General features: G+C 37.3%; 1 non-coding gene across 1 annotated transcript; it reads left to right on the forward strand.

Moving 5' to 3' along the window:
- The first annotated feature begins 14521 nt into the window (after positions 1-14521).
- LOC133757207 (U6 spliceosomal RNA) lies at positions 14522-14629 on the forward strand. Its single transcript, XR_009865584.1, has one exon. It is a non-coding gene; the product is annotated as a U6 spliceosomal RNA (small nuclear RNA).
- The last annotated feature ends 908 nt before the right edge of the window (positions 14630-15537 follow it).

Genomic DNA, 15537 nt, shown 5'->3' on the forward strand with positions numbered 1-15537 from the left:
CCTTATATGTGACAACAAAATAAAGAAAGATGAAAATAAACAAAAGCAAAAAAACATGCTTTGGTGTATCAGGTAAAGTATTAACATTCTATGTCACACTGCCAGCCCCATTCCAGTATAGATTTAATGATCTGTGGTTATTTTAAAAATTTACTGTGTATGGGTGCAATGGTCACTTTTCCATTGAATTATTGTCTATAGCCCTTAATCATATTACCACTAAACTAAGGTGTTTTTGCTTTTCACTTGTTAGACTTCTTATTTGGTGCAGCATTAAGGCTTTTTGCGGTAATGTAAATTTGAAATATGTTATCTCAAAAACAAAAGAAGAATGGAAAGAAGGGAGGAAGGGAAAAAGAAAGGAAGGATGGGAAGAAGATAGGGAGGGATTAAGGGAGAGAATATCATTATAGTCTTAGAATTCTGCCTACAAGCTCTTAAATCTGTTAACAACAAATTAAAACTTTAAAAAAATCCTTAAAATAAATTTATTGGCTGATGCCACGGCTCACTGGACTAATCCTCTGCCTGCAGCGCCGGCACCCCGGATTCTAGTCCTGGTTGGGGTGCCGGATTCTGTCCTGGTTGCTCCTCTTCCAGTCCAGCTCTCTGCTGTGGCCCAGAGTGCAGTGGAGGATGGCCCAGGTGCTTGGGCCCTGCACCCGCATGGGAGACCAGGAGGAACCATCTGGCTCCTGGCTTCGGATCGGCGCAGTGCGCTGGCGGTGGCAGCCATTTAGAGGATTAACCAATGGAAGGAGGACCTTTCTCTCTGCCTCTCTCTCTCACTGTCTAACTCCGCCTGTCAAAAAAAAAATTATTAATTACTTAATTCTACTTGCTTTTCCAGCTAAAGTAACCACTCATCTGAGGTCATTCTTTATTCCATTTATTTCATGAATTTTCATACTTTGAAATCAACTTTTATGTCATTTACTTCCTAATATTTTATGAATTAGATATAAACTTTCCAAACATAATATGACAGTTAATTTAAAGCTGTCCATTTTCTTGCATTACTCCATTTTCCTAGGTTATGGTTTCATTGCTGAGTTTGTTGTCTGCCTTTCATACGTCAATTTTTCTCAATACCTGGTAATTCTTTTCTTTTTCAGAAACCTTCTTTGCCTGTCTGTGTTTGTAAATTCTGGATGTCAGATTTCTTTTCTTTGACAGCATCAGTGGTGTGTGATATGTGCAAGGAGAGATATATAATTAACTTATTTTCTGAGTTTGTTCTCTTTGGGTCTGAAAGGCTGTCAACTGCCTTTGCTACAGTCCTGCATTTCAAGGACTAACTCACCTTCTCTGACTTAGCAAGAACCCCACATTTATGCTGTCTGCTACTTGGTCAGAGACAGTGAAGGTGCAAAATGCAAGAGTTGGATGGAGCCTAACTGCAGGTTCATATTTAGCATCTCAATATTCGCACACAATTCCCTTCTACATATTGTTTCTATTGCCTTGACTTTACTCCAGCATCATTTTGTCTTTGTGGAAGTGTAATCTTTAATTTTTTACAATCCATTAATTCCCAAATATCAAGAAGTCCTCTTTATTTGTGTTACTGAATACTTGTAGATCTTTATAATATTTTTGTGCAATTTTAAGCTATTGAAGGAAGTAGTTTTATGTAGAATATATGCTTAGCAAGCCCTCATTGAAGCAAAAGTAGCAGAAGGACAATGGTGAGACTCTGACACGTTTTCTACACTCTATTCTCGTCTCACTACACTCTACAGTGACACTTAAAAGGCATGACAAACATGAAGTGGGTAACTATATGATAACTTAACCCTTTAATTCTCACAATATTAACTTTTAAAAATTTACCACTAAGTATCTGACAAGAACATTTTTATTCATCCCAAGGGCAAGAGCTCCTTATGTAAAATTGGGTCAGTTATGAATTCACTTGATTCATGTAAAATTCCCTGGAGGCAAGAAGTCTTAATTGTTAATTTTGCTTTTTAATGTAACGGTGGAAGCAATCAGCAATATTCTTTTTTTCATTATTTATTTATTTGACAGATAGTTAGACAGTGAGAGAGAGAGAGAGAAAGGCAGAGAGAAAGGTCTTCCTTCCATTGGTTCACCCCCCAAATGGCCATTATGGCTGGAGCTGTGCCGATCCAAAGCCAGGAGCCAAGTGAAAGTTCCTCCTGGTCTCCCATGCAGGTGCAGGGCCCAAGCACTTGGGCCATCCTCCACTGCCCTCCCGGGCCACAGCAGAGAGCTGGACTGGAAGAGGAGCAACCAGGACTGGAACTGGTCCTCATATGGGACGCTGGCGCTGCAGGCGGAGGATCAACAAAGTGAGCCATGGCACCAGCCTCTAGCAGTATTCTTGTTTAGCATGGAAGATAGATAGATAGATAGATAGATAGATAGATAGATTAAAGCTTAAAGTTTTCTGCTCTCATTTTTCTCTATCACCTGGCTTTTCTGTGCCACCTGCAAATGTTTACTGAGAACCAAGTAAAACCACTTGTTTCAAAAAACTAACTGTTCAGGCACCAGCATTTCTAACATAGTTATTTTTGCTGATAAAACAAAGGCACGTATATATATATATATTTTTCCTTGCTTGAATTTAGTCACATAATCAACACTTAACAAGCTTCTTTCAGAAAATAGTCTGAGTCATTACTATAAATATGTGCTAGGCTGTCATGTTACCTCTGGCAGTGAATTCTTCCCATTTGAAATATAAATGTGAAAACACATTCCCCTCAAATTAGTACTAGGCCACCTCTAGAGGTGCCATCTGCCCCTCCTCCCCAGAAAGCCTGCTTAGAGTATGCATCTTCCTTCTCCATTTTTGTGCTATGTTTTTGGATGTTAATATCTGATAAAAATGATCAAAGGATAATTTTTTCTAGGAAACCATTGAAACCCAATTTTCCTTGTAACACATTCAGCAAAGTAAACCATCAAGTCTAGATTCTTTATGAGCCAAACATTCAAGTCACTAATTTTTTTTTAATAAGCACTTCCTCAAAACAGGATTAAGATACCCATGAGATCAGTTGGATAATCATGACACTTTTCACTTTTCAGGGACGCAATTTGTCTATTAAAAACTCTATCATGATTCAGCATCAAGAAAATGTGCTCTGTAGTTATTTTCCAGGCTGTACTGTCCTGAATTGAGCTGAATAAAAGAAAGAAATGCTGATAAAAATTAATCTAGCCTTTCCAACTGTCTGGCATGGTCTAGGTAAGAGCTTTCCCATAGTCATGTGTTAAAGATGTTTACAAGAAAGTATATACCGATCTTTTCACCTCTTGGGGTATCCACATTTGGCATAAGGTCTGAAGACCCTATACTTTTCACCTGGGGTCATGACACTCTCATACCACATCATAACATGAAAGTCGTAATATTTCATGAGTATTATAATCGGGAAAAGACTGGTAAACATTCACCTAACTTCTAATAAGCAGAAATTAACTCAATCCATATAAGATTAATGATGAGGGGGACGGCGCTGTGGCGCAGCCCATTAACGTGCTGGCCAGGAGCGCCGACGTCTCATGTGGACGCTGCTTGGAGACCTGGCTGCTCCACCTCTGGTCCAGCTCTCTGCTATGGTATGGGAAAGCAGTAAAAGATGGCCCAAGTGCTATGCACCTGCACCCACGTGGGAGTCCCGGAAGAAGCTCCTGGCTCCTGGCTTTGGATTTGCGTGGCTCCGGCCATAGCAGCTGGTTGGAGAGTGAACCATCAGATGGAAGGCCTCTCTGTCTCTTTCTCTCTCTCTACCTCTCTTCTCTCTGTGTAGCTCTTTCAAATAAATGGATAAATCTTAAAAAAAAAAGATTAGTGATGAGAATTTTGTAGATAAGGACAGAAGAATGAGTTGATATTAGCTGCCCAATTGCTTTTTTTTCTTTGGACAGGCAGAGTGGACAGTGAGAGAGGTCTTCCTTTGCCGTTGGTTCACCCTCCAATGGCCGCCGTGGCTGGCGCGCTGCGGCCAGCGCACTGTGCTGATCCGATGGCAGGAGCCAGGTGCTTCTCCTGGTCTCCCATGGGGTGCAGGGCACAAGCACTTGGGCCATCCTCCACTGCACTCCCTGGCAATTGCTCTTTTTTAACCAGAACAAGAGGGAGAATAAATTTGCAAAAGCTTCAATAATCTCATATTTAATTATTTCAGCTTTCAGAAAATAATATATCCACTCTTAATGGCAAAAGCAACCATTGAATGGTCCATAAAGGCACACTAATTTCAGGTGAGGATTCAGTATTAGCATAAAACAATCCAAGTGTTACTACAAAAGCTAAATATTTTTTCTCTAGTACTTATTATAATGGTTATTGTTTTTCATCTACTTGAAAGATAGAACAGACAGGCAGAGAAACAGAGACACAGAGAGATCTTCCACCCACTCGCTCACTCTCTGAATATCTACAATAGCCAAGCCTGAGCCAGACTGAAGTCAGGAGCCAGGAACTATGCATGGATCTTCCACATGAGCAGCAGGGGTCCAACCACTTGAGCCATCAAAAGCTGCCTCCAAGTCTCATTAATAGGAAGCTAGATCAGAAGGAGAGTAGTTGGAACTCAAACCAGCACACCAAAATGGAATGCTGGTATCCCAAGTGCAGCCTAACCCACTGTTCCATGATGCCCACCTTTATCTGATACATTTGAAATAAAATTTATTTATTTATTTTAACTTTTATTTGACAAATACAAATTTCCAAAGTACAGATTATGGATTACAATGGCTTTTTCCTCCAAATAACTTCCCTCCCACCCACAACCCCCCCATCTCCTGCTCCCTCTCCCATTCCCTTCACATCAAGATTCATTTTCAATTCTCTTTATATACAGAAGATCAATTTCGTATACATTAAGTAAAGATTTCAACAGTTTGCACCCACATAGAAACACAAAGTGTAAAGTACTGTTTGAGTACTAGTTATAGCATTAATTCACATTGAACAACACATTAAAGACAGAGATCCTACATGGGGAGCAAGAGCACAGTAACTCCTGCTATTGATTTAACAATTCGACACTCTTGTTTATGGCATCAGTAATCACCCTAGGCTCTTGTCATGAGTTGCCAAGGCTATGGAAGCCTTTTGAGTTTGGAGGCATTGATCTTATTTAGACAAGGTCATAGTCAAAGTGGAAGTTCTCTCCTCCCTTCCGGGAAAGGTACCTCCTTATTTGATGGCCCGTTCTTTCTACTGGGATATCACTTGCAGAGATCTTTCATTTAGGTTTTCTTTTTTTTTTTTTTGCCAGAGTGTCTTGGCTTTCCATGCCTAAAACACTCTCATGGGCTCTTCAGACAGATCCGAATGCCTTAAGGGCTGATTCTGAGGCCAGAGTGCTGTTGTTTAGGATATCTACCATTCTATGGGTCTGCTGTGTATCCTGCTTCCCATGATGGATCGTTCTATCCTTTTTAATTCTATCAGTTAGTATTAGCAGACACTAGTCTTGTTTATGTGATCCCTTTGACTCTTAGACCTATCAGTGTGATCAATTGTGAACTGAAATTGATCATTTTAACTAGTGAGATGACATTGGTACATGCCACCTTGATGGGATTGAATTGGAATCCTCTTACCACCCTGAACACACCCGATCTCATCTGAAACAAAATTTATTTAACACACTAAGCAGCCAATCTGTTAAAATCTCCTTATAAGCCTCCTTTCAGTTTTCTAAAAACAAGTTTTTATAAATCTTGTCTCTCTCTTAGTAGTACTTACCTTTTTAACAATCAGCTTAAAAATACAATCCCATATTTTACTGATTAGAATAAATTTATCCTGATTAGAAATATCCCTTCATTACTTAACCTACTTATAAATTAAATTTTAAATTTATTTCCAATTGTTTGCCCTTTTTCTTTCTTTTTACTCAGCCTTAAGGACCTCCATTGAATTTTGCTTGTCTGCCGAGGGTAGGTTAGTGAGCAACCTGCACGGCTTAGAACATAGTAGGAAAACAACAACAACAACAACATAGTAGGGATTCAACAAATGGGATGAGTCACTGACTGACTTTAGTTCCTTTTTACTTGCTCTCCATTAAAGTCTTGAAACTCATTTCTTCTCCCTTAGTACAGAAAGAGAACAAATAAACAAAAGAGAAATAAAAAGCTATCTATAAAAGGATTTGGTCTGAAAGGATAATGTCCTTCTTATTCACCCTCCCTTCCCTAGGATACATTTTCCTCTCATAAATAAAAGCTTTGTTTTACCCCACCTTTCTTATCAGCAGGAACCGCTGATTTAATTTCATACAAACAAATGATTGCTTATCCATCAACTTGCCATTGCTAACAATGGACTCAAATACAAAGTATCTCAAGTAAAGGAAATACATCCCTAACATTACACAGAACTTTTGAACAGAAAGTTGATGTTGGGTGTTAAATTATTTAATACCACTACAGCACTGAGGAGTTTCTTTGTAGTCAAGTTAAATCACATCTAGCTACATTTATAAGATGGAATTTGAAGCATTGGAGACACTGAGATTCATTTAGTAGATGGTCATTCTAAAGTACATTCCAAGAAATTAATGTGTCTTATCTCAATAAGAATTTTGAGCATAATTTAAAAATTAGAGGATACTTAGAACAATACTGCCAAAGGAAACACAACTTATAGTTTTGAATATAAAAGTAGTAATTAGTCATAATGAACACCTTCAATATTTTGAGATAACAGAAAATTATTATTATATACATGAACTCATCTTGTGAGTTCTTAACTCTCCTTCCTAGTGGAAGCATATGATACATATGCTATATGCTACATATATGCTATGTATATTGGGGCTTCAAATGGTTTGTAGAAAAATTAAATTAAAACATTAATTAAAAATAGAAGCTATTTCTCAAAATATGCTTCATGAAGTTCAAGACACTTTTCCAAATGATGAGACCTGTCATTTCATTAATTCATCCCTAAAGAAGTAAGGGTCCTGGGAATTTAATAGTGCAAATGAAGTATTTTTTTATATTACTAACTAAGGAAAAATGTGTTCTATTTAAATATTTTTAAGATTAGGAAGCTTAAAAAAGTCAGAAGGAGCAGTAGGAATAATTCCTGATGATTTCCCTTCACAACACTCACAAAATTGCACTTGTATGTTGAGACAAACAAGCGTTGTCATGGTGGAGAGAACTCTGGTGAAGCTATCTTGGGGCATTTTTTCTGTTAAAGCTTTGGCCAACTTCCTCAACACAATCTCCTCTTGGTAACCACTGTTTTGACTGTGCTCTGTCTTCAAGATCATACTTATGAAACCATATTTCATCCCCTCTTACAATTATTTGAAGAAATACTTCAGGATCTTGTTATTACTTGTTTAAGTTTTTACTGAAAGCACTACTTTTGTCTGTAGCTGCTCTGGGTGTAAGTTTTGACACTCATCAAATACAAAATTTATTTGTTCAGTTAGAATTATTTAAGCTGATGCAATTGAGATGTCTATCTTGTTGGTTATTTTTTCTGATGTTATTCATTAATCTCTTCCATTAGATTAATGGAAGATTAATTTTTTTCCTTGCAAATAGATGTGGGCTGCATCTTCAACATCATTGTGTCCCTTCTTAAAACAATTAAATTTAAAATGGCCAATTTTGGAAGGACTCATTCCTATAATCTTTTTGTAAAGCATCAACGGTTTCACCATTTTTAAAAAATAGAAATTTAATATTTTTTAACATTTTGTCATATTCACACATTATGTACAAACACGATTCTTTTTTCTCTTGAAAACAGAAATTAATATCACAAAATGAGGGATTTATGACAATGACCACAAATATTCTGGTTACAAGTCCCTTTCCAAATTCTTAGTCCCAGTTGCCTTGATTCCGCCTCTGCCACTGTACAGAGTGATGTATGGGCTTGGGCTCTGAGACTGCAGCTGTCCTGCTATGCCCAGGTGAACAAATAGGACTCAGTTTGCCCTGCTAGATTGTAGGACTATCTAGGGTTCCTATAAAGTTACCTGCTTTGGAGCACCTTGAGGGAGGAGGAGGCAAACATTAATCTGGAATCAGCTCGAATCAATTCTATGTGGCACATTCTAAAAGTTCACACTTTGGTAGTTCTGCTTCACCTAAGTTGTATGAGAACTAGACTCTATCTTGCCGCTGTACCATCCCATGTATTGATTTCACCTTTCTTCCACCCAAGTTTTCCATAAATATGTTGTTTGTTCTTGTTTCACTTTTAGAAGAATTCATGTAGCACTAAGAGGCGTTCTTTTAAAATTGATATCTTACCCTTCTTAATGTTTCAAAATAAATCCTGATCACACATGTTGTAAGAAGTTACTCTGAATTTATTTTGGTGCAAAAAAATTTAAATCTGTGGGGCCAGCACTGTGGCGCAGCGAGTTAATGCCCTGGCCTGAAGCTCCAGCATCTCATATGGGCGCTAGTTCTAGTCCCGGCTACTCCACTTCCGATCCAGCTCTCTGTATGGCCTGGGAAAGCAGTGGAAGATGACCCAAGTCCTTGGGCCTCTGCATCCGCATGGGAGACCTGGAAGAGGCTCCTGGCTTCGGATCCACCTGGCTCCAGCCATTGTGGCCAATTGGGGAGTGACCCATCGGATGAAAGACCTCTCTCTCTCTCTCTCTCTCTCTAACTCTGACTTTCAAATAAATAAATAAAAAAAATTTAAATCCATGCATAGTTCATTTATAATTAACACATATAATATATAATAGATATTATATATTACAATATATGTAATACTTTTTTATTTATATTATATATATATACTAAAATATATATAAGAGACTTTTTACATGAATGTTTTGAAGATATCTTGTTGGACAAATAGACCTTGCTTCAATATGGCAGGGTAAAAATCACTGAGAGCATTCTTTAATCCAATTAACTCTCCATTATAGCCTAAAAGAAAAGAAACAAACAGGAACTGAGCTAAGAATCAGTATCTGCAGTGATCTCTTTTTCTGAAGGTGTGAGGAAGAGAAACCAAGTACAGCTGCCTCTTCACCTTGTGGGGGCTTTCTGTAGGGAGGGATAATATAAATTCCTTCTTCCTTCATACATTTCACAGAATACTGTAAAAGGAGGTGTTACGAGTCTAGATAGGGTCATTAATTCTATTGTGAAAACAACACTGAGCTTTCTCTTACCCATGGGAGCCCTGTCAGTAAACTACAGACAACAGTTAAGAAACCCTTGGGATCAGAGAGAAGGGCTACAGTGGACTACAGTTCTCTGAGTGGAAGTAACATCTGAAATTTGGGACTTTCCTAGAGGTCAGAAGTCAGGTTGTGATTTTTCAAATGTCCATAGTGTGAGAGCAATAATTCCAACAAATCGTAATCCTGAATCAGAGGAAATTTTGACAGCTGTTTTCAGTCCTTCTGACTGTTTTTTTAAAGATTTATTTATTTATTTGAAAGTCAGAGTACACATACAGAGAGAAGACGAGACAGAGAGAGATTGATCTTCCATCTGCTGGTTCACTCTCCAATTGGCCACAACAGCCAGAGCTGCGCAAATGACATCAAGAGCCAGTAGCTTCTTCTGGGTCTCGCATGTGGGTGCAGGGTCCCAAGGACTTGGGCCATCTTCTACTGCTCTTCCAGGCCATAGCAAAGAGCTAGATCAGAAGTGGAGCATCCCAGACACCAATCGGTGCCCATATGGGAGGCTGGCACTGCAGGTGGCAGCATTACCCACTATGCCACAGGACTGGCCCCCTCTGCTTTTTCTACAGAGTAAATGGAGGAAACTATCCTAAGGTATATTTTGCTTGTGATTCTTTGCCTGCTAAAAATTTTGAAGTCAATTTTGATATAAGGTATTTGGATTGAATTGTGTCAGCATTTTTTACAAGAAGTACCTCAAAGGAAAGTAGCCCAGTTAATATATGAACAGGAATGTGTAAATAATGATGAGTGAAGAGATGAAATATAAAATTTTAATAAGAAAAATGTCTGAAATGATTTTAAAGCAGTAAATCACATGGAAAGAAAAAAAAAAAGCAACAATTTGAGATACGTATGGTATCAATCCAGACAGTAGCCATCTGAATACGTGGCAGGAATTGGTTGCAGAATGACCCTAATCATTTGCTTATGAAAAGAAAACAACAGTAGTTTTCAAAGATAAAATTGTAACAAATTATGCAAATATAAAGCCACAAAATAAATTCTGAGAAAAGACTTACTTAAGTCTGTGTTTTAAACACCAAAAGCATACTTTTCAAGGTAATGTAATGAGCTCCGGTGCAGCCATCTTTGTAGAAGAGGGTACTAGAGCTAACTCTTGAAAAGCAGTCCTGTGGGACTCTAAAATTTGGATATAAACTTTGAAAGACTTCTCAAACTTCCTTCGTTTTCTCTAGTCCACCTTTTCTCCTCCAAAGAACTCTTGGAGATGGTTGAGAAAATTAGATTCTGGTAAAGGGAAAAAAAAAAAAAAACAAACTACAGATACTGAGAAAGCCTTTAGGAAAACATGCAGGAAAAAAATGTATGCATTATAATCACACAGCTAGAAATTTGGGGATCAGATTTCTGGGATTCTGGTCTTATGGCCATCATTACTTGCTAGGTAAACTTACACAAACCTATTCACCTCTGTGAGTTCCAGGTTTAGCTTTGTGTTGTTTTGTCTCTATAAAATGAGGGAAGCTGAGCATGACACTCTCTGTTGTCATTGTTCTATGTTATGCATAAGATTACAATGTTAAAATCATATTTGTCACATAAATCTTTGATAAAACACTGAGGAATTACAGAGTTTGCTAAAAGCTTTGTATACATATATGAAGGGTGTGTGTGTTTGTATATGTGTGAGTATAAAAGAGTGCTGGAAAATTAAGGTGAAGGGTCATATTTCCTTATTGTACTTTAAGAATGTTGAAACAAAATGCATTCATTTAGGAAACAAGTCTATCAATGACTAAACGGTCATAAAACATGTAAAATCATGAGTTTTTTCTACTTAACAGCTTTTGGGATATCATATTATTTTTGAAAGATGCTTAAAAGTATTAAAATATCTGTCCAGAGGAACAGCTCATCTGAAAAAAGGAACAAAATGATTCCACACTAGCTTTGGCCAAGCAGCTAAAATTTTAATGTACTATTTATACTGGTCATTACAACTGTTAACATGATGCTTTTTTCTTCAGAGTGTATGTTCCCTAAGGAAGGTTAAACTATTAACCTAAAGGAGCATGCTTAAGACTTGAGCAAAAACGTTTAAGAATAATTATTGAATTCTTGAAGTTGATGAGTTTTTAAATGGAGAAAAGGACAGCAAAGAGATCATGGGCATGATCCTGGGCATAACTGTCTTTGGGTATGTGAAGGCATGGTAATGTGAAAGAAAAGTTTGAAAGATCTAAATCTATGAAAGCAGAAGGACTTTCAAGAGAGAACTACCAAACTACCAAGAGGATTGAACAGAGCCAAAAGGAAGTCATCCAAGTATTTTCACGGGAATATTTTCTTGCATCCAAACCACCTTGTCTACTAGTGCAAAGGTAAAGAGGCTGTAGGAGGTTGCTTGACTTTCTACCACATTCTCTCTAAACCATCCCTACTGCTTTCCGCTTTGTCTTCAGAAACCAACGTAACTGACTTCAAAATCTGTCAATGTTAAGCAAAGTGGCAGCAGCAGAAATAGAGAAGAGAATTCATGCAAAAGCTCCATGACACCTCTATCTACAAGCAACAGCACCAGAACAGAGGTCACAAATCAGAACTAGATCATTGATGGACATTCTGTGAATTAAATTTCTTGGAACATCAGAAGTTGAACTGCCTTTACTTTTCTGCCCCCTCCTTTTTTTTGTAGCTTAGCCAAAGAATCTCCTTGTCTCATTGTTTCAATTTCTCTCCCTTGCTCTCACTTTTCCCTATATCCCTCCATCCTGTTCATGCTTATGAAGAAATTCTTTTTCCTTTCCATGAAAGAGTCATGGGTATTCTTCAGACTTCTGGCTGCCTGGTGTGAGTCATCACCATAATTAAAACTCCTACATAAAGAAAAGTCTTAAACATTTTCACCTACCTCAAAGAATTATCTAAAATGTTGAAAATTTCAGGAATTAAGCAAATGTTTTAACATAACACAATTCACATTTAAGCTTTATTGATTTTTTAATAACCACAAGTCTCGTCTGTAAGGCAGAGTGTACCAGATGGTTCTTCGCTGGCACAAATTGTTCTCTATGTTCATAACGAGTTTCAGTAAGTGTCTTTGATTGACAGCAACCAATTGTGTTACAAAACAGTGTGGCATCAGGTCAATCATGATGAAACTTGATAATGCCACATCAATAATGTGACATTTTATGCTGTAGTTTGCAACAAATTGCTAGGAGAGGAAAAAGTGATACTTAGTAATGGATGAATATTCTAAGCAAATGTTAGCACATCCTACCGTGGCCTTTGTTGGTGTTCAAGGCCATTGGCATGATACCAATGGGCCTCAGATTGCCTAAAGCCTCTCAAATTGAGAAATAAATACAACCCCTATTGTAGGACATAATATGTCTTAGTGTTTTCATAAAAACCATTGCACTGTACTGTATCATTTATCTGACTTCATTTCAAATCATTAAACATTGGATATATATTTCCAGAGTATATACAATTCCCAAAGTACTATATCCTAAACCACAATTACAGAATTAGCAGAGTTGGAAAAATTAGTTAATCTTCTGCAGAAAAAGATTGTTCAAATAAATAAATCAAAAATAAAGTAGACACATCATTCCTAATTGCGTTAAAATAAAATAAAGCTTCTGTGTTCTACTCTCTTATCGATGATGGTCATGCCAGCATGAGCATGACAATTGCTGAAAGCTTAGCTTAGCTATGGGAAATTCAAGCAGAAAAACATGTTGTAAATAATTTAGAATGACGTAGGGACTGTCTGGCTTGCAGAAACCTTGACTGAGAAGAAGTGAGATGCGTAACAGAGAGACTCCGATGAAGTTGCGGCAGCCTCATAGTAAAAAACCTAGAGTTACTTACCGGTGAATTTGACTCATTCTTTCATTTGTGTGATACAAATGATCTTACCCATCTACTCATTAAAATATTTAATTTTATAGTTCTTATTGGTGTGCTTTGAGATAGATCTGTTTGAGGGATGGGACATCATGCTGAGAGCTGTTTTGAGTTGAGTGACAGAATTGAACCTTGGTGGAAGCTTGACATAACTTAGTCTTTTGTTTCTTTGTGAGACAAGTTGACTTGCTGTTCTCTAAATACTTTGACAGATTCTTTGCTTAACAAATTTTAGTGAAATTCCCGAGCCTTCTAGGCTCCTCTGTGTCCTTCTTTGTAATATCTAGTTTTAACAAGATCTCTGCTAACAGTTTAGAAATAACCCACCACCCTTGATATTTTATTAGGTTTCGTATCTTCCACCATCTCCTTGTCATCTCCTGCTCACACTACCAATCATAGCAAGAATCCCATCGGTTCAGTTTACTAGAATGTCCCCATACCTCTGATGTTTTTTTCCTCAGTAAAGGCTCCATCCACTGACCACCCCGACTCTCAGCTTCCTTGTAATCTTTTACTTGCTCATGCTGTATTTGTAGTTGAGCTAGTTGGGGCTCAGAACATGATGTCCCAAAGTATGGTACTTTGGTGTGCTGGAGGCTTTCAATTGAAGATTATTGGGATTTGAGCCTGTCTTCTTTAAACCTTCTTTAAACTATACGTAGAATTTTTAAAATATGTTTTCAATTGCATGTAAAATAATCTGTCTTATATTCTACCTGATATGGTGTTTAGCTTAAAGTAGGGAACTGTGTTCTATTTTTTATATGGCCACTGAGGTAGATAACTCAGCATTTGACAAATGCTATTTGAAATATATTTTATAATAGTGTTAGATTATTAATAAGAACTACTAAACCTAATCACCTTTTCTTTATGCTGCACTAAATTTAAATATCTAAGAAAAATATTTAAAGATATTAAATATTAAATATTTATTTTATTAGATTATTAAATATTAATTTAAAATAACTATTAAATATTATTAAATATTAAATATTGAAGAAAATATTTAAATTTAATGTATTTACCTTAAATATTTAAAATTTATTTTTAAAGTTATTTTAATTTAAATGTTTAATTTGTCTGTATTTTAAAACTTCCTTGTGAAATAAATTTATTTTAAGAATCCTTTCCAACTGTACTAAGAGAGCAGATATTTCTTCAAAAAGAGAACATACTCTTTAGCTGTTATTTGCTATCTTTTAGAGACAGGATGAAGTGAAATTCTCTAAAAGGCAGTATTTACTATTTATCAGGCAGTATTTGTGGCTGTATTCTATAGAGATCATTGTTGCATACAGATAGTTCTTTTTCAACAAGTGATTACAGAAGTGCATTCACAATGTATATTTTCTTGGGAAATATTTTTTTTTTTTTAGAATAAGTGATTTTCATGTTTTATTTTCTTTTTCAGTATCATTTTTCCCATTTAGTTCCTTCCTTAAGAAAGACCTAGGGACCAAGTGCTCACTTCGGCAGCACATATACTAAAAATTGGAACGATACAGAGAAGATTAGCATGGCCCCTGCGCAAGGATGACACGCAAATTCGTGAAGCGTTCCATATTTTTGGGCCGGCGCCGTGGCTTAACAGGCTAATCCTCCGCCTTGCGGTGCCGGCACACCAGGTTCTAGTCCCGGTTGGGGCTCTGGATTCTATCCAGGTTGCCCCTCTTCCAGGCCAGCTCTCTGCTATGGCCTGGGAAGGCAGTGGAGGATGGCCCAAGTCCTTGGGCCCTGCACCCGCATGGGAGACCAGGAGAAGCACCTGGCTCCTGGCTTCGGATCAGGGAGATGCACCGGCCGCAGCGGCCATTGGAGGGTGAACCAATGGCAAAAAGGAAGACCTTTCTCTCTGTCTCTCTCTCACTATCCACTCTGCCTGTAAAAAAAAAAAAAAAAAAAAAAAAAAAAAAAAAAAAAAAAAGACCTAGGGACCACACCGAACTTACCTCCAAATCATTTATTTTATAGTTCACTGTCCTGACAGGCACCAAAAATGTGTCTGACATGTTGTCCTAAATATTATATAGTTCATATTTTGTTTAGGCAACAACACAAAATAATATTGATTGATTAGAACCACAAAAGCCCTTGAATTCCTCTTTCTCAAAGTTATTTTTTTTATTTCCATGTGAAACTCTGTTTTACATTAAATTTTTACATATAAGAAGCTGCAAAATAACAATAGGTAAAACACCATATGATGTAGATCAGGGTGTGAAGGCTTGTATATTTCAGTTCAGGCTATTTGCTGAGAAGGTAATAGAAAACAGCAGCTTTGACAAAGAAAGCACTAGTACAGATCATTTAAATTAAAAATGTGTGGAATCGTCTGCTTTTGCATAAATAGGAAGACCTCTTCTCTACATGAAAACAGAATTATTGGGCCTGCGCCTGTGGCGCCAGCACCCCAGGTTCTAGTCCCATTCGGGGCGCCGGAGTCTGTCCCGGTTGCCCCTCTTCCTGTCCAGCTCTC

Source organism: Lepus europaeus, chromosome 3 (genome assembly GCF_033115175.1).
Source record: "Lepus europaeus isolate LE1 chromosome 3, mLepTim1.pri, whole genome shotgun sequence".
Taxonomy (NCBI): domain Eukaryota; kingdom Metazoa; phylum Chordata; class Mammalia; order Lagomorpha; family Leporidae; genus Lepus; species Lepus europaeus.